We start from the raw sequence: 23,539 nt of genomic DNA, 5'->3' as shown, positions 1-23,539 counted from the left end.
TCTTCGTTTTCTAAACTTATACAGCTCTGTTGTGATTTTGGCTCTGCTTCTGCAATAGATGTGTAACTGAATGTCATTCCCAGAGTGTTGGATGACTCCAGCTCTTTACCACGAAGATGTCTTAAGGATTTCTAAGTATCTGAGAAGGATGTCTTGGACAATCTTTCCACAGATAGCTCTTAAATCAGGCCTGCAGAAATTGTTTGCTGAGTCCTGTTTCATAACATGGTACTAAGATTACAATAGGCAGAGACAAAAGAGACGGGAGCAAGCTGTTACCATGTCTTTATTAGGGTATTTTCAACTTTGAAAACATGGGTTGAAGACAGAGTAAAATAAGGTAACTTGAGAGCATTGTTAGTTCCTAGAAACGCTGCCTTGCTTAACTGCCCTTACCAAGCAGCCAACTTACCACAAAATACGAAGGTACTGCAATACAAGCAGGGATGTACTCTCTTGGAGAAGGGAGTGTCCCAAGATCTCCATGCTGGGTGGACCAGAGCTGCACACAGGCTCTGTAAAGCACATTCCACAGAACGAGTCCCCATGACTGGAAAGATCATGGAGCAGATCCTTCTGGAAGAGATGTTAAGGCACATGTGAAATGTAAAGGTGATCTGAGACAGCCAGCACATCTTCACTAAGGGCAGATTATGCCTGACCAATCTGATGGCCTCCTATGAGGGAGTGGTGGCATCAGTGGACAAAGGAAGAGCAACTGATGTAATCTCCCTGAACTTGTGCAAGTACTTTGACATGGTCCCACACCATATCCTTCTCTAAATTGGAAAGGTAAGGATTTGAAGGCTGGACTATTAGGTGAATAAATGATTGGTTGGATGGTCGTAGCCAGAGGGTTGTTGTCAAGGGCTCTGTATCCAGATGGAGGCTGGTAACGAGCAGTGTCCCCCAGGTCCACCTTTGGGACCTATGCTGTTCAACATCTTTATCAACAACATAGACAGTGGGATTGAGCATACCCTCTATAAATTTGCTGATGACACCATGCTGAGTGCCTTCTACTGTGCAGCTGACACAGTAGAAGGGAAGAACACCATCCAGTGGGACCTGGACATGCTCAGAAAGTGGGCACATGAGAATATAATGAGGATCAACAAGGCCAAGCACAAGATGCTGCACTTGGATCAAGGCAATCCCAGGTGTGAGTACAGACAGGGAGAACTCACTGAGAACAGCCCTGCCAAGAAGGACCTGGGGGCCCTGGTGGATGAAAATCATGACCCAGCAGCATGCTCTTGCAGCCCCAAAGGCCAACAGTATCCTGGGCTGCATCAGGAGAGAGGTGGCCAGCAGGGAGAGGGAGGGGATTGGCCCCCTCTACTCTGCCCCTGTGAGGCCCCATGTGGAATACTGTGTCCTGGCCTGGGGCCCCCAGCACAGGAGGGTTGTAGAGCTGTAAGAGAGGGTCCTGCGAAGGTCACAAAGATGATCAAAGGGCTGGAGAATTTCTCCTATGTAGAAGGGTTGAGGGAGCTGGGCTTGTTTGGCTCGGAGAAAAGAAGGCTGTGGGTAGTCCTCACTGTGGCGTGAGTGCTTGAATAGATCTTACAAGCAGGAAGGAGACCGACTTTTTACATGGCCTGATAGTGATAGGACAAGGGGGAATGGCTTTAAACTAAAAGAGGGGTGATTTAGGTTAGATGTTTGGAAGAAATTTTTTACTCAGAAGGTGATGTGGCGTTGGCACAGGATGCCCAGGGAGGCTGTGGTTGCCCCATCCCTGGTAGCGTACAAGACAAGGTTGGATGGGCCTCTGGGCAGCCTGAGCTGCCCGGACAGGAGGTTGGAAGTAGATGATCTTTAAGTTCCCTTCCAACTTAAGCCATGCTATGATTCTATGATTCTATAAATTTCCTCTACAGCCCTCATTTCCTGCCCACTGAAGGTTGTTCAGCTTCAGGACACGCAACAGATCTCAATCCTTCTACTGCAGCTTGCTGGGTTCACATCGTAACTGGTCACCTCGTACTAACAGCCATGTCTTAGATTTTCTCCACATTTGCCTTAAGGAGGGAGGAATCCTTGACACATAAATTGTCCTGCACTTAATTTCCCATGATGAATTTTTTCTAGAGCATTTAGACGTCCTGCATTTAGTCGGCATTTATCCTCACCTCTGTGGCAGTTTCAGAGACTTGCTGACTTAAGTTGTAACTTTGATCACCAGCGATACCCATAGTGCCTGTGAGATAACATAGCAGGACAACATAAAGCACAAACTCACCCACAGAGCTGCATCCACCTTTCAGAAGGGAGCAGGCCTATGCATCAAGTTCTGCTTGATTCCCCGCAATGATCACAAGCCCTGTGAAAAAAACTTCAGACCTCTTCTCTGGAGCTTTGCAACCACAGCAAACACCCAAGTGCCGTCAGTCACACAGCCTGCTGCTTCCAGGCACGTCCTTCATTGTACCTTGGCCTCACCTGGCATTTGCAGGCTCCCAAAATGCAGCACCAGGAGAGAGAATCCCCACCAGAGCCACCTGCCCCAGCACTGACTGACACATTCACTGAATTGTGCTGAGCTGAGTTGGCTGCTGCAGTCTCAGGGCTGCAGGGCTCTGCCCAGATGGGCTTTAGATCAGCAGCAAGATTACAGGCAGTCCTACCCACTGCAGAATTACAGCACCCTTCTCAGCATGGGACAGAAGCCTCCTCCTCACCTCAGCTAACCTTGACAAGTGTTCGCAGTCATGTGTTCATGCATAAATTGCCACTGTTGACTTTAGTTCTTGGAACAGAATGAATTAGATAGAGATATACTTGAAAGGAATTAAAAAACAAATTATCCTGTTTCTTCTGCAAACAGCTGAAACTTCTGCATCAGCTAACAGCACAGCAAGCAATGAACAGATGTTGGAAATAAAACCTCTTAGATAGACTGCAAACAAAGCTGTAGTTCCCCTAGCATTTGTGTTTTATCCCATATTATGAAACAATCCCATTACAAATTTTACTCCTCATCTTTCAATAGTGAAAATGCTTCTAGGTCCTGAGTTATACATTCAAGACTTGATGACTAAAGGTGACCCAAATGTTTGAAGACAAAACAAAAATTTCTTCAGGGAAGAGAAAGTTGCAGGCTCTGTGAGTTAAGTAGAATTCTTGTCTCAACAAAACATAACGATCATCATGACAGATTTACATTTTTAACTGTCAGCTTGGTCAGAACATGTGAGTTTAAGTCAGAAGGAGGCATATGCTACAAAGCTCTACTGTTTCCTTCATGACATAAAACAACGTAGTCCTCTCATTCTCCTTTTCCCCTTTTTCCCAGATTAAGGTCAGGACTCCAATTTTATTTGCCACTAAGATTTTTCTTCTGTGGAGGAGAACTCCAGGAAAAGAGTAATACTGGGCAATGATCATTTCATTCCTCGGGAACTGAAGCAGCTGGAGAATGCTTTGAGAAAGGACATCCCAAGGTCAAAGTGAAGGAAATGGTCCTTTCCCAAGTCATGTCAACTGCTGCCAAGCCAAATGTCTTTCCTGTGATTGAATTGGTACAACCAGCCAAAGCAAGTCTCCCCTTCTCTCTGTGACTGCTTCCATCTGTGCTGTTGTGCTGGGTCACTTCTCTAAAATCTGCAGCTGTCCCCAAGCTTTGTCTCACATATGTGTTTGTCACACCAGTGTTTTTCCACCTGATGTGTCCATTGGCAGAGGGAGTGTATTTGTGAGTGTGAGTCTTTGCACCTACACTAAAGAAGGCATTTCTAAATCTGATTGGGGAAAAGACACTAACTGGTGATCAAGCACTGATGCGGACTTCCTATACAGTGCCCCAGCATGTATTTCTCAAACTGCCATTTTGCATATAATATCACAAGCATCTTTATCAAACTCCTGGTCTGAGCAGCCCTTGAGAAAAAGATCTTCCATGGAAGCCTGTTCTCTTGTCTGCAGTGTAGCCCAGGTGTCCCCATGGCCGTTAACCTCTATTACAGCCTGCTCTGGGACACCTGGTCTGTGATGTCACAGCTAAGGGAGGCAGTGGGCAGCTAAGGGAGCTGACAGCCCCTAGCACTAGGTTTCAGCAGTGAAGATCCCTTTGATTTGATGGGTCCTATTGTAAGTGTCATTTTAGTCACAAAGGCAGATACAGAAAGGCTGCTGTCCTGAAAAGGATATACTGATAGAAAAAAGTAGAAAATGGAAAAATAAATCTGTTGTGTTTACCCAAAAGAAATAGCCTATCTCCTAGGCAGGTTGCCTGGGCAATGGTCTGATGCATTGACTGTGTAGCACTGTTAGGAGAACCTGTGCTTATATTATCTTCTTCAGTGAAAATCCCATCATGAATTCCATCATATATCTTACTACTCGGAAATGCTTGCATTCCCTTTCTTTCTCCTTTCTCTCTTTCTCTCTATTGGCAGATCCTTGCATTTGGTCTCTTGATTATGTTCCAAAGATCATTCCTCTAAGAAATACCATCCCAGCACCAAGACCCTATGTTGGCTGGGGCTCTTACTGCAGCCCGCTGTGTTGTTGGGTAGAGAGGGGCTGTAGCATCACTGCACTGTGTCTCAGAGGCAAGAGGAGGATTTGGGTCTTTCCAGCCCTGCTGAGCAGGGATGAGGGTGCCCATGGCCATGATGTGCTCCAGCTGCTGGTGGTGGCCTGGGGCAGATTCTGGAACTCTTCCACACGCACAGAATTAATAACACTGAGCTCTGGCTTTCCGCAAGATGTGGCCTAGATGGTAAAGCTTCTCTTTGTTGCCTGTCCTTTTCCAAGCTGAGAAAGCATGCACCAGGAAACATCCCATCCTCTCCTGATGAGAAGATCAACAGCTAATATATGTAGGAGGGTATTAATGTTTTCAGGTAAAGAAAAAATAACTGTGCAAGTTACAAAGCAATCTCAAATGGAAACAAATGAATTCTCCTTTATCCTTAATATCTGCTTGGGTTTTTGGCTTTGCTACTACTATAGACACAAAGCTTTTCTAGAACATGGGCTGTAAATTCAAGTAACACTAGCTAAGAGAAGTATTAACTATTTTGTTTGTCACATTTGATTTAATGGATGAGCCATTTTCCTTCTCCAAGAAGTGTTCGATATGGAAATGTGAATTCTGGAAATGCAAAAAGCTGAAACAATATATTAGGCAAATTAAGATTTGCTCAGGTGTAATTAAGAACAGAAGAGACAAACCTGTATGCAGAACTGATTTACAATCAAATTCACCTGTCTGGAAAGCCCAGATTAGGTTGCATGTCAATTATTAACCTGGTGTTTCAGTGCTGATAGATTACCAGGTCAGCAGAGTGGTGCAAATAAGCTGATAATGGGGGAAGAACTTCTTAAAGTGGAATAGACTAACAGTGACAGGTTAGGGTGGGACTGGAGGAGTTGCAGCAGACTGCAAGAATTGAAGACATGCTTCCCAAACACATACATGCAGAAAAGCAAGCCATAGACACTGCTGGAAGTAGAAGGTAGTGTCTAGCTTTTACGATACTGCACAAATAGATAAAGAATATTCTTTATTTTGAAGAATTTGCACTTGCAATGCAGAAGTAAAGCCAAAAGGCTATTTCTATGTACATAAGATATTAGGAAATTGCATGTAGGATGTGGGAGTCATTATAAACTTCTAAATGTACCTGACTCTAAATGAGAGTTATAGCTCAAACTGGATTTCCTGCGTCTCAAAAACTTTAATAAATACCATTACAGAAACAGGCTAGTTCAAATCTTTACTCCACCATCACACTAATAAATCAAACTTTATTTCAACAAACTTCAAGAAATAGAAAAATAAATTGAAGAATCTAAATGTGATTTGAGGAATTTTCTGCCTTCCTTACAATTAATTAATACTCAGAGCGTATAACAACCAGCAGATGTCTCTGCAGCCATCAGATCAGTGGTACACACAGGAGGAAAAGTAGGGAGGGAGAATCTGACAAGTGGGAGAAATCTTCCAGAAATGTCAAACCTACATAGAAAGTTCTGAAAGAACATTGGCAGCAGTACAATAGCACTCCCTAGGATGAAAACAGCACCTTACTTGAATTTATGATTTGGACAACAAATGCCTGAGAATGCTATCAGATGGGTTAATCTGAAGTGGAATTTTTGTCTTTGTCATTTTTGAGGCTATTCTCATTATCAGATGTTCCATGAAGGCAAACTTGCCTTTGCCATCCTGGGAACTGGCAATAGTCTATTCCTGTGGAATAGACTTCTGCAGCAGGGGAAAGCTGTCACAAGCATCCCCTGATGTGCTCCAATGCAAAACATGCAGCTCCAGTCATTCCTTCACTAAAATAAACACCACAACATGTCCAAAAATAGTATATACTGTAGCAAAACAAGGCACTCTGCTGTACCTAGAATTCCCTCCATGGGGATGAGCTGAGCAGGAAAATGAGCAAGATGATCATCACGAGTCATGCTATTTAATGCAGTATGGTAAGGCACTTAAATGTTATGACAGAGCAGCAGAAGCAGCTACTATATGATAATAAAGCATGTTTTCTACCACAGTGAACTGATTTGTAAAACCACTGAGTTGCTGACTTGCAGTTGAGTGTCTCCTGGTAGTGTCATTTTTATTAACCCCTGCAGAATGCCTGGCAGTTGTATGTGGGTGGTGTTTGTTTCTTTGTAGAGAGGCCATACCTCTTGCCATAAGGCTATGCCTGGAAGTTTGGCTTATGAATTGGGACAGCCAAGGAGGACACTTCAGGGAGCACAATGGGAAGGCAAAAATGCTCTGAAGCTGTTCCTACTCCTCCTCATTCTTGGCTGGCCCAAGAGCAATCGATTTCAAAATAGTCTATCAGTAGCATCTCTTCCTCCCTCTCACCCAAGAGGCTGTTGGGTGTGAACGCAGGAGCCACATCTCTCCATGCTGGGGTAATGCTCTGGGCAGTGGAGAGCCCAGGATGGGGTTTCATGCTGAGGAGGGAGTCCCTGTTCCACCTCATGTCAAGGAGGTAAGTTCTGCTGAATCCCCTGACCATCAGACCACATACAGAGTAATGTTCCAGCTTTAGGAACCGAGTCTGTAGCAGTTACACCAACCATGCATAGAGATATTGCTTTATGGGAGGAAAATATTAACATGCAAATCACTGCCCTTGCTTCTGCTTGCAAAATATAGCGTGTGCATATGATCACAGTTTATCCAACCTTACAATTCTTAAAATTAAAGAGCCCCAATTCATGCAGGGAATGAAAAAGGAAAATCCCACTGGCCTACCAGTTCTGGGCTGAAAGGCTGTAAAAAATGTGACCTTTCTTCTCCTTCCTTTTCTGAGTACAGAGGCAGGTCATTCAGTTCGCAAAGGAAAAAAACCAGATGGTGCTAGATATCTTTCCTGTATGTCATGTGTTTGTATACAATGTTTTCATTTTCTCCTTTCTTTAATTTTCATGAATTGCTTTTTGTTCCTGCTCTTTTTTTTTTCCCCCACTAATTGTGTAGCAAAATTTGCTTACACATTCTACAACTATTTTATGAAAAGTCTGCACTTGATACCTGTGATGCATGATATATAATGCTGCACAGGACAAGTAGCTTGTGTTGTTACGGATCTTCATCTTAATTATGAAAATTTTTAATTTAAATGTAGGGTTGAGCATACAAAAATACAGTTCTGGGCCATCTGTTAGTTTTCCATCTGGACTCATTTGCAAAATACATTCTGTTTCCCCCCTAAACACTATTTATAATCTTCCTTGGAAAACAAATATGACTAATCTGTGGCACACTAAAGATAGCTATTTGCATGCAGCTTTTAATAGAAGTGGCTGTATGGTTCAAAGTAGTAACAAAACACAATTATTTTGTTTTGCATGCAGGTGTAAAACCTCACATGGCTTCTACACAAAAAGAAGCTCTCCATAACATGCTGCTTTTAACTAGAGGAAAGTGAAAATACTCAGGATATTTGATCACAAAGGGAAACTGATAAATGACGGTGAAGTTAACATTTTCAAGTCCACACCCAGGATTTTTGCAGTGATTCTGCAGTCTTGTGGATTTGGCTTTCTCAGTCCAAAATGTCAGGCCCAGAGGCCTGGTTTCTGAGGAGGAGCACTCAAGTCATTATGAAGGGCCTTGAGTTGGGTCTCCCAGCAGCAGTACCACCACAAGCCATCACAACCCTTTTCCTCCACTCAGCACTACAGAGAAGTGAAGGCCTCATTCCCGTATTGCTTCACTTCACCTTGAAGTCAGGTACCATGAATCACTTTCTCAGGTCAGCCTTGCTTGCACTAGCACTTTATCTCTGGCCAGACTCTGAGAGCATCCAGAGTGAAAAGCAAAGGCAGTTGTACTTCAAGGGTTCCATGATTTGAAGGGCAACCATTTAGCTTTAGGAATACCTTGCTCTTCTCTTTCCCTGCTCCTGCTTTACCCCTACTTTGTTTAAAATCTTCATTAGAAGGCAAAAGCTGATTTCTCCTGGCTAACTTACAAACAGTTCTGAGTAAGCTGCCTTGTCCTGGAGTATTTAGGAGGGAAACAAAACTAGGATAGTGTTCTAGAAAATGCACTAAAAAGTCTGGATTGCTTTGCCAGGCTCCCTGACACTACTCCCTCAGGCTGTGTCATATCACATCTCATGCTCTTGCCTGTCTGCCTTCCTGCTTTCCTTTGCCTGATATGTTGTAAGTTCTCTGCAAGATAGTGTCTTATTTTCCTCTCTTGTTTTCAGCAATACCTGGCAAAGCAGCACTGTTACAAGCTGTAGCTTTCAGGTGCCAGTTCAGTACAGCTCACCTCTATTCCCTCAGATGTGACAAAAATATGGTCCCTGGCTATTAATTTTAAAATGGGCTGTAGTTGGAAAGGTACAACATCTGCATGTAGAAGAATACTCACTGCAGCATCTGCAAGAGCTGAAAACTCTGTGTAGCAAGTCAACTTTCATTGTATGCTAATAGCAACAAAATTACAGTCCAAAACGCCAACTCTCTTTTTAATTTCTCCCTGTCAAAGATGAACAAGATGCCTTTTCTTAGAGTGTTGTTTATGATGAAACAGAAAATCAGAACAGATGCAGGAGATACAAAAGAGAGACCGCATACTGAGTTTAAATGCCTATAATGCAAATATTAGTAGCTATTTACTAACAATTTAATTAACTTCTTTCCCTCCTCATGCAACCTCAGTTTCAGATCTTTTGAATACCATATGGCAATTGTAGAGTGCATTTTGAAATCTCTCCCCCTTGGTATTTTCATCCTTAGGGCTGAATGTGGCTTTAGGACCCAAAGCATATTCTTGCTGCTCATGGTAGGGAAGAGTACCCAGCTCCTTAGGTAAAACTGAGCACTGTGACACTGAAATGAACTTTGGTCAAACTTTGCACTACGTAGTGTCTTCCTTCAAAGTCCTTTAGAGTGCACAGAGAGCTTTGGTTCCTGCAGCCAAGTGTGTTGCAGGCTTTTGCCCTGCCTTTATTTCAGCCATCCTTTTCTGCTTGTGGCAGCTGCAGTTACATCCGCTGCTTCGTACCATAACTGTCCTTTCCATAAGTTGAAGGGGAAAGTGCATGTTTTCTCTTCTTTGCAAAGGCAAGGCTGAAATCTTTACATATGTTTGAAACAGAGACACGGCATGAAAGCTGCACCATGCTGGGACCAAGAAGGGTTGGGCTTTTTTTCTTTTTTTTTTTCAGGTAGCGCTGAACTTTGAACGAGGACAGAATTGCTCGAGGGATTTTTTTTGCAGCAGTGACTTGGGTAACCTAACCTGTGTTTTAATGTTCCATCTTCAGGACTGGGTGACAGAAGAAAGAATAACAGAGGAATTGCCCTTTATCTTCATCCACAAACAGTTCAGGAGATAAATAATTTTATATGTTTCCTTTTTATGGTGCAAGAGATCACATGCTCTAATGAGAAAGGTGCAGTAGCCTCCATGTTCTAGTTTGCCCCCAGGGCAAAATGATTTTGACCCCAGGGTCAAATGATGAGATCTTCTGTGACATTGCATTGCTGCACCTTGCCTGAACCAGCTTTTCAGGGTGCCCCATAAGAAATCCCACATCACTTAGGAGACTTCTCCAGCACAGATAGCAGCACACATAGTTCACCTTCTTGCCCTGAGTTTTCAGGGAAAAGTTAGAAGAACACGAACAAATCCTTCTAGAAGTTCACTAGAGTAGTTGAGCCCTCTCTTGACCCTTCAAAGTCCCCTCTTCCTGAGCCAGCCCCAAGACCTGTCCTTCCCTGTTAAGTCCAAGGAGCCAGTCACTCTGAAAGCCAGTCACTCTTCCCTGCTGCATATGTGTTTACAGAATCTTAGATTCGTTTGAGTTGGAAGGACTTTAAAGGTCATCTAGTCCAATTCCCCTGCCATGAACAGGGACACTGACAGCTCGATTAGGTTGCTCAAAGCCCCATCCAGCCTGACCTTGAATGTCTCTGGGGATGGGACATCCACCAGCTCATTGGGCAACATCTTCCATGTCCCTGTTCTGCAGGTGAGATGCACACAGCGAAAGGCATCTCTCTAACCTAACACAAGACTCAGTAGTGGTTTGCCTGATGCTTTCCAAAACAAAACAGAACAAAACAAACAATCAATAAACCCACACAACCCAATAAAATACAGCAGCAGCGCAATACACCAGTTGTGGGGAAAAAAAAATGTTTTCCAATTGAAAGTTTGGGGTCTAATTTAACACTCTAGTTCTGAGCCTTTCAGCCTCTGGGCTGAAATGGCATAACTTATTTATCAGTGGGCCAAGAGTGGTCCATTTTGTTTGCACCAGATTAAAGGAAGAGGTTTTGAACTGTAAGTTCAAGTTACAAGGTGTGCCTCTGCTTCACAGAGCTGAAATAAAATGTACATACCATGAATGTACTGGTCAGTCTGTAGCATATTAGAGTTTCAGGTTTCTGTAGGACCTCAGGATAAAGGTTCCACAGTGGCTGTAGTTAAGTAGAAATGACCCAGTTTTCAGTAATACTGAACTACTCCACTTGTTGTTAGTTTTCATGAGATCTGTGGATACTCCAGATTTTGAAAATCATGTTACTTATATTAAGACAACTGTGGTAACAGATACCTTCAGGTGAATTCTTTGGCAAATAGTCTGTTGAGAGGTCTGTCTTCAAGGTTATTGTTAGCTTAACCTCTGTGCTGGCTACTATCATATAAATAGTTACTCCTTCCAAAGGGATTTTGCAGAGTCTCTTCTGCAAATTTCTTCATGCCTTAAGTTAAATTCTTAAAGTTATGGAGCATGCTTTTAAGAACTGCACTTAAAGAAAAAAGGATGAAAAAGTCAGATCACAGATTCATGGAACTCCTTCTCATTTTTTCTAGCAGTGTTAAAGGAAGAGCTTCCATGGCAACATAGAAGCAACCACACATCCAGTAACAGAAAGGCCTGATTTTTTTATTTTTTTTTACTGTAGCAAGTTCAATTCCATTTCATTTATCAATATGTCTATTTCATGTAATTTACTACTCAACATTTTTTTTTTATTTTCAGTAATCTAGGATGCTTATAAGTAAACATTTGTTAATGCCAAGTGAATCAGCAGCCCATTATTAACTTTACAAAGCCTAAAATGCCAGTTTCTCACCTTCTGGGATGTGTACATAGTCACTAATCCCTGAATATCCCTGAATTCCTGTCTAGTGAATTAAAAACTAGCTGCTTTTTCTTTTTTTTTTTTTTTTCACTTTTGCTAAGTAGAAGCACTTTGTAAATGAGGACAGTCTGGAAGAACATTACGCAGATGGGGATCATGCATTTTAATGCTTCTCCATTTGGAATTTAATCTTGAAATAATTTGAATAGTGGTTTAAATAACGATTCTCTGAACCTATTACAGGAGATCTGATGGCATCCAAGCTTAGCTGGTAGAGACCACATGCACTTCATATGCTTTTCCTTGGAAATTAAAGAAAGCAGAGATTTGACAGGGACTTTTTTATAAACAGGGCAAAGATATGAGTTCCTGCAATTAGAAATGATGATCAGCAAGGCTCAGTCCTGTCCAAACAGGTAAGAGTATGTAAGAAAAGGCTTGCGCGTACAAGTCACAACTCTTCATGTGAAAACCAAGGTCTAGTTGTGAAGGGGGTTGTCTAAACTCAGAACATCCTCTTGAGAGGTTGACTACAATTGAATTCAGCCTCCTTCCCACCCTGTGAATCTGGTTTCCACTGGGATCCTCACTAAACAGTCTCTCTGCTCTTCCCTGCAGTCTAATTATGATATGTGCCAAGTCATGTTCCCTGCTGTGCTCTGCCAAGTACATCAGTTTACTGCCCTGGCTTTTTATTGGACTTGCATTTGCCTCCCACACGTGCTTCTTGGTAAGGAGTGGGCAGAGCAGACTGTCAGGAGGGGTTTAGTGCTGAGCAGTTACCTGAGAATGCAAAAAACTTCAGTTTCACTGCCTGCTTTGTCAGCACTGGAGCTCACTCCCTTGAAAAGACGGGCCTCAGGACTCTTCATGGGAGGAACTAAAAGGCTTTTTGACCTTTAGTTCCATACAAGAATCTTCTGAAAACCATGGTAAGCATATTCTCTACAGCACAATTAAGCTGCAAACTGTCACCTGTTTTAGTTGATACATTTCATTTAGAAAGTCCTCTTCTGTTTTGTTAAGTGCCCGTCATGAACAGCTAAAATACTGGAGCCGTTTAAAAGCCTCTTATGCAAGACAGAAAAACAAGTCCAGGGCAATCACCACAACCCATCCAATAGAACAGTCAATCAAATGATGGTCCTGGAGCTCAGCACTGCAGTGAGCAGATGCTCTCTACAACTACCTGAAGGGAGGTGGTGATGAGGTGGGAATTGGCCTCTTCTCCCATCTAATTAATGACAGAAATAGACTGAATGGCATCATGTTGCACCATGGGAGATTCAGGTTGGACATTAGGAAATACTTCTCTGAGAGAGTGGTCAGGCACTGGAACAGGCTGCCCAGGGAGATGGTGGAGTCACTGTCCCTGGAGGTGTTCAAGAAACATTTAGATGTTGTACCGAAGGACATGATTTAGTAGGAAATACTGGTGATAGTTGAGCAGTTGAACTGGAGGATCTTAGAGGCCTTTCCCAACCTTCGTGATTCTATGATTCTATGATTCTATATGAAATGACCTCATCACCAAGGAGACACATTCAACTATTGCCATGCCACCTCTCAAAGACAAAGAAGGTGATACAGGTTTGTTTGGCATCCTCAACTTTTGAGGTAGAAGGGGAGAAAAAAGCATAACTCCTACTTGGAGAAGGAAGAAGTAATGTTATCATGACTCTAAGGACCGAGTATTTATTGCACTACTGCAGAAACTCCATTTAGAGCTATGGATTTACACCTTAATGCCAATGGAGTTAACACAGTGGTCAGTCAGTTCCCATGTATTTGGCAAGAAACAGGAAAAAATATACAGAAAACAACTCACACTTCCAAGTTAATGAGTATAGTTTTAAGACATTTAGTGGCCTGGAGTTTCAATTCCCAAGGAAGGGATAACCAATGTCACCCAGGTTATGATGTTTCTTCAAAGCATGACTCATTTGTATGATCTGGAAAGACTGCATTCAGAACTCTATTCCTGAAAGAGAAAAATATGCCCTGTCTTGCCTTTTGGTAAAGTTATTCCATGAGCAGGCATCCTCACAATCATTGCATAAGCATACTGCTCCAGGAATGGCCGCACAGAACTTTTGCCTTGCTCCCCAGTAGCTGTACCTCTTCAAGATCCACCTGATTAGAGAGACTAACCCAAGAAAATCAGTCTCAGCATTCTGTCATTTATTCAGTCAGCTTACTGCTCAGCAGAAACAGCTTTGTTCTCCATAGCCTGTGGTGGATTTGGTTTTCAGTAGTGGCTAGAGTAACTCAAGGCATCCTACTGAAGCTACCTGGAGCTATGCCAATGAGGGAAAATCAGAGACAGACTACATTTATCCTACTGAACTCAGCCTATCTGAGGAAGGGATGGGGTAGGTTTCATATTGCTGTGTGCAGGGATAGTGTCTTAGACAGTCATGTTTTAATTGCTGCAGAAATGCTACCCTCCTTGTCTGACTATCTGGCTGTGCCTAAGCTTGTTATCATATTTTCACTTTTTTTCCCATTGTCATTGGTCAGAACTGTATGCTCAAAAATCTTAGGTAACTCCAGCAGGACTGATAGAGGTGTGGTGAGACCCAAGAGAACTGTAAAAGCCTCTTGGAAAAAGAAGGCTGTCATTTTCTGTCATCCATTCCTGAACCCACTTTTCATTCCAAGCACTCTCTGTCCTATGGTTGAGGCAGAAACAGAAAAAATGCTCTTTCAATCAGCTGTTAATGCTGCTTTCGGCTTTGCAGACGTTTTTTTTTTACCAGGGCTCTTCCCTGCTCCCAAGCTGACAACCAAGGCCAGAGGGCAGTTGCACCCAGAGGACCCCAGGCAGTGTGACTGATGTCAGCTGTAAACCAGCAGCAGAGGAGACCTGTTCAGAGCTATTGCTGAGCCACAGGGTCTACTTAAAGGGTCAGGGCTAGGTCACTGCTCACTTGGTAAGGCAAGAAACTGCAGGCCCTTCAGAGAAGCAAGGGGGAAGGGATTTATCTAAGAGATTTGCAGCTTAATCACTGTGGGTTTTTTTTTTTCGTTGTTGTTTTCTTTTTTTTTTAGATGGAGATTGCCCTCACCTGCCCTCTGATGCAGAAGTGTACAAGTGGGAACCAGAGCCAGGAAAGTTCCTGCCTTTTGTGGGCACAAGATAGGGCAGTATGTGGCTTCACAAGCATAGCAGGAGATGAAGAAACTTTACTGGTCCTTATTGTCCTCTGCAGAAGATGCACAGCAAAGGCACCCTCCAGTCCCCTCCTGACACTGTGACACTCACCTCAGCCCTCTTGACAAGACAGTGGGGAGAAAACCCTGAACCGCAGCGCATCTCCCCACCCTACCACCTCCCTGTTTCCTTCCCACTGGAAGGATATGCACTTTCTTTCCCCCCGCCCCTTGTTTAGCAAGATTTTTTTTCCATTTAATCTCTCAAAGCTCCTCTTGGCTATTACTGGAAAATTACTCTTCTCCCAGTCAGAATCAGAGCCTATATTTAAGAACGGCTGTACATTAACACACTTATGTTAAAACATTCTCTGTTGCAGCATTCTGATTTATCTATGGATCTTTATTTTTGGATACCACTGATTTTTACAGCTTTCTAATTTATATAGCCATTTGTTTTGGCTGACAAAACATTTTTAATTTTAATTACTGAGTATCATGCTTCTGGGTATAAAACTGTCAGATAAATCTGAGTATCTGCATAAACATGTGGGGAACTGCATGTGTTATCACTCAGCAATTGCTGGTGGGCAGTTAGCAAGCTCTTGTCTGATCTGCGTTCAGCTGCTGCGGAACAGCACTGGTGTGATGAACTGTTGATTAGTTGTCAAACTGTGTGCAGCTATGTCCTTTGCTCTGCCTAACACAATGGGCTATTCAGACTGCACAAACCTTCAGCAAAGGAGTGTCCACAGCCAACTTTACCCCTGTCATTCAAATCCAAAGTGCTCATTTGGCAGGACATCCCAAGAAAGGGTTATATTTTTTTCCTGTTAAGAGAAAACATGGCATCATTTTCTTCATGGGGTGGCTAGCAGACAAGTGACTCCTTTTTTGTACTTAGGAGCCAAAACACGTGTATGTATTTTTCCTTTTCAGTAAAGATAAGTCTGTGTCTGTGTGCAGTAACTGGAAATCCCTTCTACCCAGGAAGAGAACCAGAGCCCTTCTGCAGTGCGCCTTGACTGGTCTCTTGCATTTCTGCAAAGTGGCCTCTCTTCCCCTGCTGAGATATTGCTTTATTGGGGCTCGGGCTAGACCCAGCCAGGCAGAGGACCCATTGCAGTGGGACACAGAAGAGCCTGTGGGAGTGAGGGTCCCAAAATTGGCACCGGTGGCAGACAGCTCTCCTGCAGCCAAGGTAGGACTAACCAGCCCTCCCATCACACCTGGGCCACAGCCGCTCTAGGTTTGTTACAACCTATAAAGATCCGCTCCTCATCTTTCTCCAGTACCTCACAGGGGCTTTCTGCTCTTGTGAATAGCTGGTGATTCTTGGCGTCAAACTCATTGCCAGAGAGACACAGGGAAACAGCCCTTACATGCTTCACACATTGCCTACCCAACCTGCCTTAGTTTGCTATCTCTGCCCCTTATGTTTGTAACTGAAGCTCTGTGAAGGTGGGGCTGCACATGCCTGCCTGTGTGCACAGTGCCTGGCACAGTGCAGGAAGCTCTGCACTCCTGCACTACATATTAAAAATTCCTTTACAATAAAATACTAGGTTAGGGTAGGTAGGGAAAAATGTAAGGGGCAAAAAGGCAGCAGATAGATACACCAGTGCCTGTGTCCCATGTCAGCTGCCACAGCCAAAGATCTGGTGCAGTGTTCCTGTGAAAGTTCTTTCCATTAATCCTGTTGCAAGTTATCTACTAAGTAGAGCCAATCTTTTGCCATGCTTCTCTTCTGTTTGCTCTTCACTTGGCTTGTGATGGTTTTGCTGTTTTTGCTACTAGAGCAGTTTTGTTTCACTCTCTCACAAGCAGCCTCTCCAAGCTGAAGAGACTTGCACTGATATTTTGATATATTCACCCTTACCTTTTGATTTTTCTGCCTCAGGTGATCAAATTGAATGAACTTTACTGCCATCTGGGGATGTAACATTTTCATTTCTGTGTCATTCTATCTTTTAATCTCATAAAGAGACTCATTATGGAGTTCAAGTTCAAGGAAAGCATTTCAGTGTTTTTACTTACTGTGAAAACAGGTGGAGAAATGAAAGTCCTCTCTGGTGTCTCCTGAGAGTCTTTGAGACTGAGCCTAACAAGTGAACTCGCCAGAGGGCACACTCCTGGCTGGTGGATGTGCACTGCTTTCAGCATCAGTGGAGGACAACACCAATGCACTGCAGCACTGCTGGTGGTCCATGTCAGGCCTGGGGTACAGGTAATCTCTGTCCTGTGTCTCAAACCCATCAATACTGGAACTGGAGAAGTGCTAGATAAAGCAGGTATTGAATATGCCTTATTTTCTGCTGCTGTGCTGTAAGCTTTCGTGCTGGGTGTAGTGTTGCCATGCAAATGTAAAATGCAACCAACTAAAAAGTCAATATTTGTGTGCATGTCTGCTTAAAATGGATACATGGTCTTGTACAATAGCCAGGAAGTGCTGTGCCAGAGACTTGCAAAATGAATTGCTAGACTCCCTTGGTACTAAGGACAACAGTATTTCATTGCAAAATCTACAGACTATCAAAGGAATTAAGTTTAATACAAACAAAAGGAGGTGTTTTTTCACTCAGCAGGCAGTGGGTCTGTGAAGTTCCCTCCCAAAGGACACCGTGGATACAAAATGTTTGTATCCCATCATAGGAAGATGGGATTAATGTTCAGAAGACAGTAGGTTACTCAGCAAACCATATGAGGGTCAGGAAATCCTGACCCTGAAGGGTGGAAGATGGGAGAATTCTGGGGATGTGGTGGGGCAATATGCGTGTGTTGATCTTGTGATTCTCCAGACATCCACTAATGGCAAGTGGTGAAGATGGGCTGCTTGGCTTGATGTACCCTTTGTTTGGGTCAGGATGGCTCCTCTTATGTCATACTTTTATGATGAAAATATTAATATTTTCATGGCACTGGTAACAGGGCCGATGCAAAATTAAGGTATTTTTGAAATCATGGATTATTTTATAAGATTATTGATCTCACTTTAGAGTTAATTCATAAAAGGTTCTGTTTCAAGAAAGTAGTAAATGAAGTAGTAAATGAAGTGGTTCCAACAAAATTCCACACAAGCTTTCTTCTTACCTGCCATAACAAAAAGCATGCATCATCAGAACACAATGACCCTAGCTCAAACCGTTGCTTGATAATGTTTTTCACAAGCAATCATTTTTACTAAGTAATCTTACAGTATTTATATAACCAGCTGGAACATGTGTGATGTCATGTGCTCTTTGTCAGAGGTCTGCATTTATATTTGGATGAGGGAGTAGTATTAAATACAGCATAGAATGAACTTTATTGTGATAAAACTATTTTGCTTTGCACTTGATGAAAAGGAATATTGAAAAGGTCAAATAAATTATAATCTTGGTTATTCTCTTTTTTGTTCTAAAGGGCTTGATTCTGAAGCAGGGAGTGGAAGGACAGTGTGCATGGAAAGTAACAAAAACTTTTGGCTCTTGAGATAGCATTAGGACCAAGACTTCAACTAAATTAACACAAGGTATTTTATGGCTACATTGCACTTGCGGAGAAGAGACCAGCACACAGAGCGGGGCAAAAAGCTCTTTGAAACCTATCCCTCCTTCCCTCACAAATCTAATCTGCCATTTCTTACCCTAGGTGGGAGATGCAGTTGTAACACTTGTGGTGTTTCAGATGTTGTGCACTGAGTTGTAACAAACTGAGGATGTTAAGCCCCCACTTCATAAGGGACTTTTTCCAGTCAATTCCCACTGGTAGTGTATGACCTTAATATTCTTTCTTCACTCCTGCCTTCTCACATGACCCACTTGTGGTCAGTTATCGGGCAACAAAATCTGTGTCAACGGGGATTCAATGAGACTAACCATTAGCTTCCAATTACTAGTTGTTCAAGGTTTATCGAGCGTTGTGTCTGTAATTAGGGAACTAAGATGTAAACTGCAGTGTCCTTTACAAAGTCAGTCCTGTGGGGATAATTTCAAGAGCCAATTGCTGTTGCCGGATAGTAATTGGGAACCCAAAGGGATTCACACATGAATAACAAATGAAGGTGCACAGTAGTAGCAGGAATTTATACCTGGAACATTAGAGTTCTTAATGACCCCATTACAAGGAATAAGGACATTTGTTATTTAAAGGATCATGACATACTGCATTTTCTGAGGATAAAAACCACACACAAGGTTAGGAAGTACAAACGTGAGACATGAGGGCTTTCTGACGTCCGTCAGTCAAGACTGCCAATAGTTAGCATTCTGTGACAGAACATTTCTTACATTTTTGTCACAGTAGCTTGAAGTCGCAGGTGTTGATTGCCTAGAAAGCCTGAAGTTAGGCAAAGCTGTTTCATACATCTCATTTTGTGAGTTTTTTACATGCCTGAATTTCACAGAGCAGAGCAGATAAGTGAGTGGGTGGGATTTACATTGAGGAGATTAAATGAATTTAAGTGCAACAAACATTCTGGCTGAAGATCCAGACCACACAGCACCTTCTAAAACATGTAAGACAAACTAATTTTTCTGTTGTAGGCACACTTAAGACTGAGAGTTAAGTTTTGTAAATCATGCTATGATAGTGAATATCAAGGCTTGAACAGCCATTGGGGTTGGATAAATATACTGCATGGACACACTTTCAGAGTACAGCTAACAACATTTTAAATAATTTGGTTTGAAAACAAGACTTAATCCTGAGTTTCTCAACATCTTACTGTTTCTATTCTAGAAGCCACTTCTTTAAAAATTGTGATAACCATTTGTATTAAATCCTGATATTTTCTGGAGGAAACGTATTTGCATGGCTGTGATAAGTTTCACTGGACCTGAATAGGTCAAGATACTACTACCAGCTCTTTAAAATCTTGTAAATTAACATTGAAGAGTGCCGGTGTTTTCAAATCTTTAGCAACTCCCTTGGCAATAATATTGTAATTCACCTCCACATCCCCCCTCCACCCTCCCAAAAAAACAACAACAACAACGAAAACCACCAGAAACATAGCATGTGAAACTCACTTTTGGGAGAAACAGAAACTTGAACCTCCAAGGTTTCTTTCTCTACTATTCATGATACAAGCTTTTCACACTGTTTCAAAATCTTCTTGGGTGTCCTGCCTTCTCTGAGAGCAGGGGCTGTCTGCAGTGTGGACAGACTGCAGCTGGGTCTTTCCTCCACAAATCCGAGAGGCTGGATCTCCAGCTCCTGATTCTTTGAGGTACATAAAACATACTTACCAAAAGAGGATTCTTACCTTTGATCACCTATACTAACCCTAACCCTTCATCTGAGTAAGTATAATATAACTGTGTTGGTTTGTTGTTGTTTGTTTGTTTTTTGACAACTAAAGGTGACCAGCTTTCAGTAGCATTTTCTTCTTTACCCAAATCTACATTTTCTAGTCTCTTTAAGGTTAATATTTGGCAGTATAACATTACAAAGTGGTAATGTAACTAATGCTCTCATACAGCAATGTTAGAAAAACACACACTAGTAAAGTCTAAAATCTACAGAGCTTCCCAGTTAAATAGAGAGAGCCTTGCAACTGGAGCATTACTTGATTAGCTGTTATTTTGTGTCTGATACCTATTATTTGACTTTTACAGAAAGTTCCATGAAACAGAAAAATGAGCCTGGTTTTGTAAAGATTTGTGTCTCGTGCCTCTGCACTCATGTCTCCATAGTAACTTGCTTTCCTTCCCTCTCCCCTTTACCCAGCACTGCCTTCAGATTCCCTTTGCATATCTGGAACATCTCCTTCACTCACCATACTATCAAACTAAGATAATGTGACTCCAGGTTACTTACAGAAGGATAGCTGATGGACAGCCAGAAGGGCAATAGCTAAAATTCATTTTTTATATCATATTAGTGGAGAAACCAAGTTGAAAGTGTCTCCTACAGCCAGCCAACTTTTAATTTCCCACAGGACTTCTGTACATTCATATATTTTTGAGAAATCTATCCCAATCAAAGTTTCTTGAATTCATTTGTAAGATTTCAGAGTGCAGGTGACTGGAAAAAAATGCTCATTTTCCTGCAGAAGCTAATCTAATTGTGTTCTTTTTGTTGAACCAAACATTTCAGAAAGATTACTGATCTTTTCCAAAGCACTGTATTGTTAAGTAGTCAATGTTTTTAATACCTATGCATGATAACCAGTGTATACAAGTTTATTTATTGACCTAAGTAATTCAGTTTATCCAAGAATATCCTGAGTTGGAAGGGGCCCACAAGAATCGAGTCTAAACCCTGGTTCCACCAGACTACCCAAAATTCATTGTCCAAATGCTCCTTGAACTCCAGCACTTGGGGGCTGTTCCCACTGCCCTGGGCAGCCTGCTCCATGCCCACTGCCCTCTGGTGAAGAACTCTTCCCTAATCCCCACCTACCTCTCCCCTGACACAGCTCCATGCTGTTCCCTCAGGCCCTGTTGCTGTCACCAGAGCACACATATAGTGTGCTAACTGAAGTATGCCATTATTGGTCCTAAACTGCAGTGACATGGCTCTGATCCCTTGTAGTATTTTAGTGACCAGGTCAAAGGAACATCCTATATTGTGATTGTACAGATGATCAGTTGAAGCTGGCTGCTTACAGTAGCTAGTTTGTTAACTTCTCTGGAAGAGTAGAGGCAATATAAACGGCTGAAGCTGGGAATGGCTGTGAGTTGCATGCTTGGGTGCCTACACCAAGGAGTTTACAGTTTCTGTTAAGCTAATAGGACACTTTCCTGGTCTGCTATTTTCCAGGAAGGAATGCTTCCAAATATTTTAAATAATCTCCCTTCAAATAAATTGTGACAATCATGCTGAACATGCCTTCCAGTGTTAGTGTTGCCTCTCATTTGCCAATTCTTTCATTTGTATTTCATATGAACAGAGCAAGAAATAATTAAACTAGCAGCTGAGCATGTTGCTATTATCAGCATGCCTCACTTTTCTAGAAGAATTACACTTGAACTTAGCTCTTCGAATATTCCCAGAGGCCACTGTCAGCTTCCCTGACTGTGACAGAGCTCCGTGTGGACACAGGCAACAACCCAGCAGACTGACATTAGAGAAGTCTGTGCTCTGACATGCATCTACCTGCATGAAGTGCTCTAATAAAATATGACTGAAAGGTCAAATTCCAGTTTCCTTTTGTGAAATTCTGTTTTCTCTAGTACCCCCACAGTGTTTTGACTACAAGTCTCCCTGCAAGCTCATCAACTTACCTAATATCAACTTCAAATCAATTGCTCTCTTCTTCACGCAGAGTCTGTTAACTACATATTTCTCCTATACTCACCCAAATAAATGCAAACACGCATTACATTATACCTCCTCCTGGAAATGGCAGGGTTACCTGGGGACTGTGTTGCCCAGAAGTGAAGAGGAACAAGTCAGATGAGAGGGAGACAAGGCTGCTTGTGGATGACAAGGTCAGCTGTTGAAAAATTGCAGACATGAGCAAGTTGCTGTAGGCTGTGGAAGAGAGCATGTTAGTTGTATCAGGGAAGAAAGGTAAGTCAGAGTTCATGTTTTCATCTCTGAACCATGTGGCTTCATTTTCTCTCCTTCACTATTAGGAGATGGTGGCAGCGGCAGTTTTTTTCTGCCTCTTTTCTGCCCTTTAGAAAGGGTCCAGAACAGTCCTCCAGACAATAATGGTTGCCATGGTCTTGGGAATGACAATTTGAATCATCAGGATAACCACAGCTTTAAGGGAGCTTTGTGTAAAACAAAGGAGAAATGGAAATCCAGCCACCGTAATATGGGAAATGGGACTGGACTGGGAGTCCCCAAGAGAGTAGTTAACGTATGCTTGGTCTCAGAGTCAAATTCAAGTTCCATTACCTGGAGCAAATAAACAAGAGATCAGAATCTAAACCTCTTACTTTTACATTCTCAAGTCCACTTAACTTTGAGAATTTAATTCTCAAAACTTAAGCTTTGCAAATAGACAAATTAAAACACTTTTTTCTTTTTTTTCAAATCTGGATTTGCCTCTGTATGTTTCTAAAGATTGCTTTCTCGGGGATGAAGGACAACTGAAATGTTCCATCTAAATCTTTATACTGTTTTTGTTTCTTTTGTCACTTGCACTTCCCCTTTTCATTATCTCTTAACAAGTAACAGCAGAAAAAAATAAAAAATAGGAAAAAACTACCTCCTCTTCCAAACCACACCAACAATTTAAGTGGGAGCTAGAATGATCACATAGTATTCATTATGGAAAATAAAATGAAACATATTTCCTTCACGCTCCTCTACAGGAGCCCATTAACTGAGTTCACAATACAGTTGGCATCAGTGCAAAGACAACAAGCAACTTTTCATACATTTGTTGAAGTGATCATTTCCACAGCTTCTAATCCAACTTGACAAAAAAAAAAAAACCAACAACCAAAAAACCCACCAACAATGCTAAAACAGATTATTTTGCATTCTCTAGCCTTGCTGAGCAAACTGCAGCACAATCAGTGCTAAGGACTGCCTCAGCATTCTTTACCTACCTACCGTTAATTCCTTTACATTTCCTTCTCTGCATGTTCCTCTCAGTCAAGTAGTTTATAGCAAACATTAAAGAGGGAAGGAGGGAAGGAAGAAGGGAAGGAAGGAAGGAAGGAAGGCAGGAAGGCAGGCGGGAAGGCAGGAAGATGGGAAGGCGAGAAGGAAGGAAGGCAGGAAGGCAGGCAGGAAGGCAAGAAGGAAGGCGGGAAGGCGGGAAGGCGGGAAGGAAGGCAGGAAGGCAGGAAGGCAGGAAGGCAGGAAGGCAGGAAGGCAGGCAGGAAGGCAGGCAGGAAGGCAGGCAGGAAGG

At 42.4% G+C, this 23,539-nt stretch overlaps 1 long non-coding RNA gene across 2 annotated transcripts in view; it reads right to left on the bottom strand.

The window, feature by feature from the left end:
* Window positions 1-23,383, bottom strand: part of LOC110390093 — a 34,092-nt gene extending 10,709 nt beyond the window's left edge. The window contains exons 1-3 of one of the 2 annotated variants that reach the window (XR_002433536.1): window positions 22,085-23,383; window positions 16,783-19,947; window positions 413-15,575 (exon numbers count right to left, since the gene is read on the bottom strand). This is a non-coding gene — a long non-coding RNA (uncharacterized LOC110390093). Of the gene's footprint in view, window positions 1-412; window positions 15,576-16,782; window positions 19,948-22,084 lie in introns of those variants that run through there. The other variant, XR_002433535.1, reaches the window with a different exon arrangement.

Source organism: Numida meleagris, chromosome Z (genome assembly GCF_002078875.1).
Source record: "Numida meleagris isolate 19003 breed g44 Domestic line chromosome Z, NumMel1.0, whole genome shotgun sequence".
Taxonomy (NCBI): Eukaryota; Metazoa; Chordata; class Aves; order Galliformes; family Numididae; genus Numida; species Numida meleagris.
Note: the sequence above shows the minus strand (reverse complement) of the source record. Positions and strands in the feature narration are given on the sequence as shown.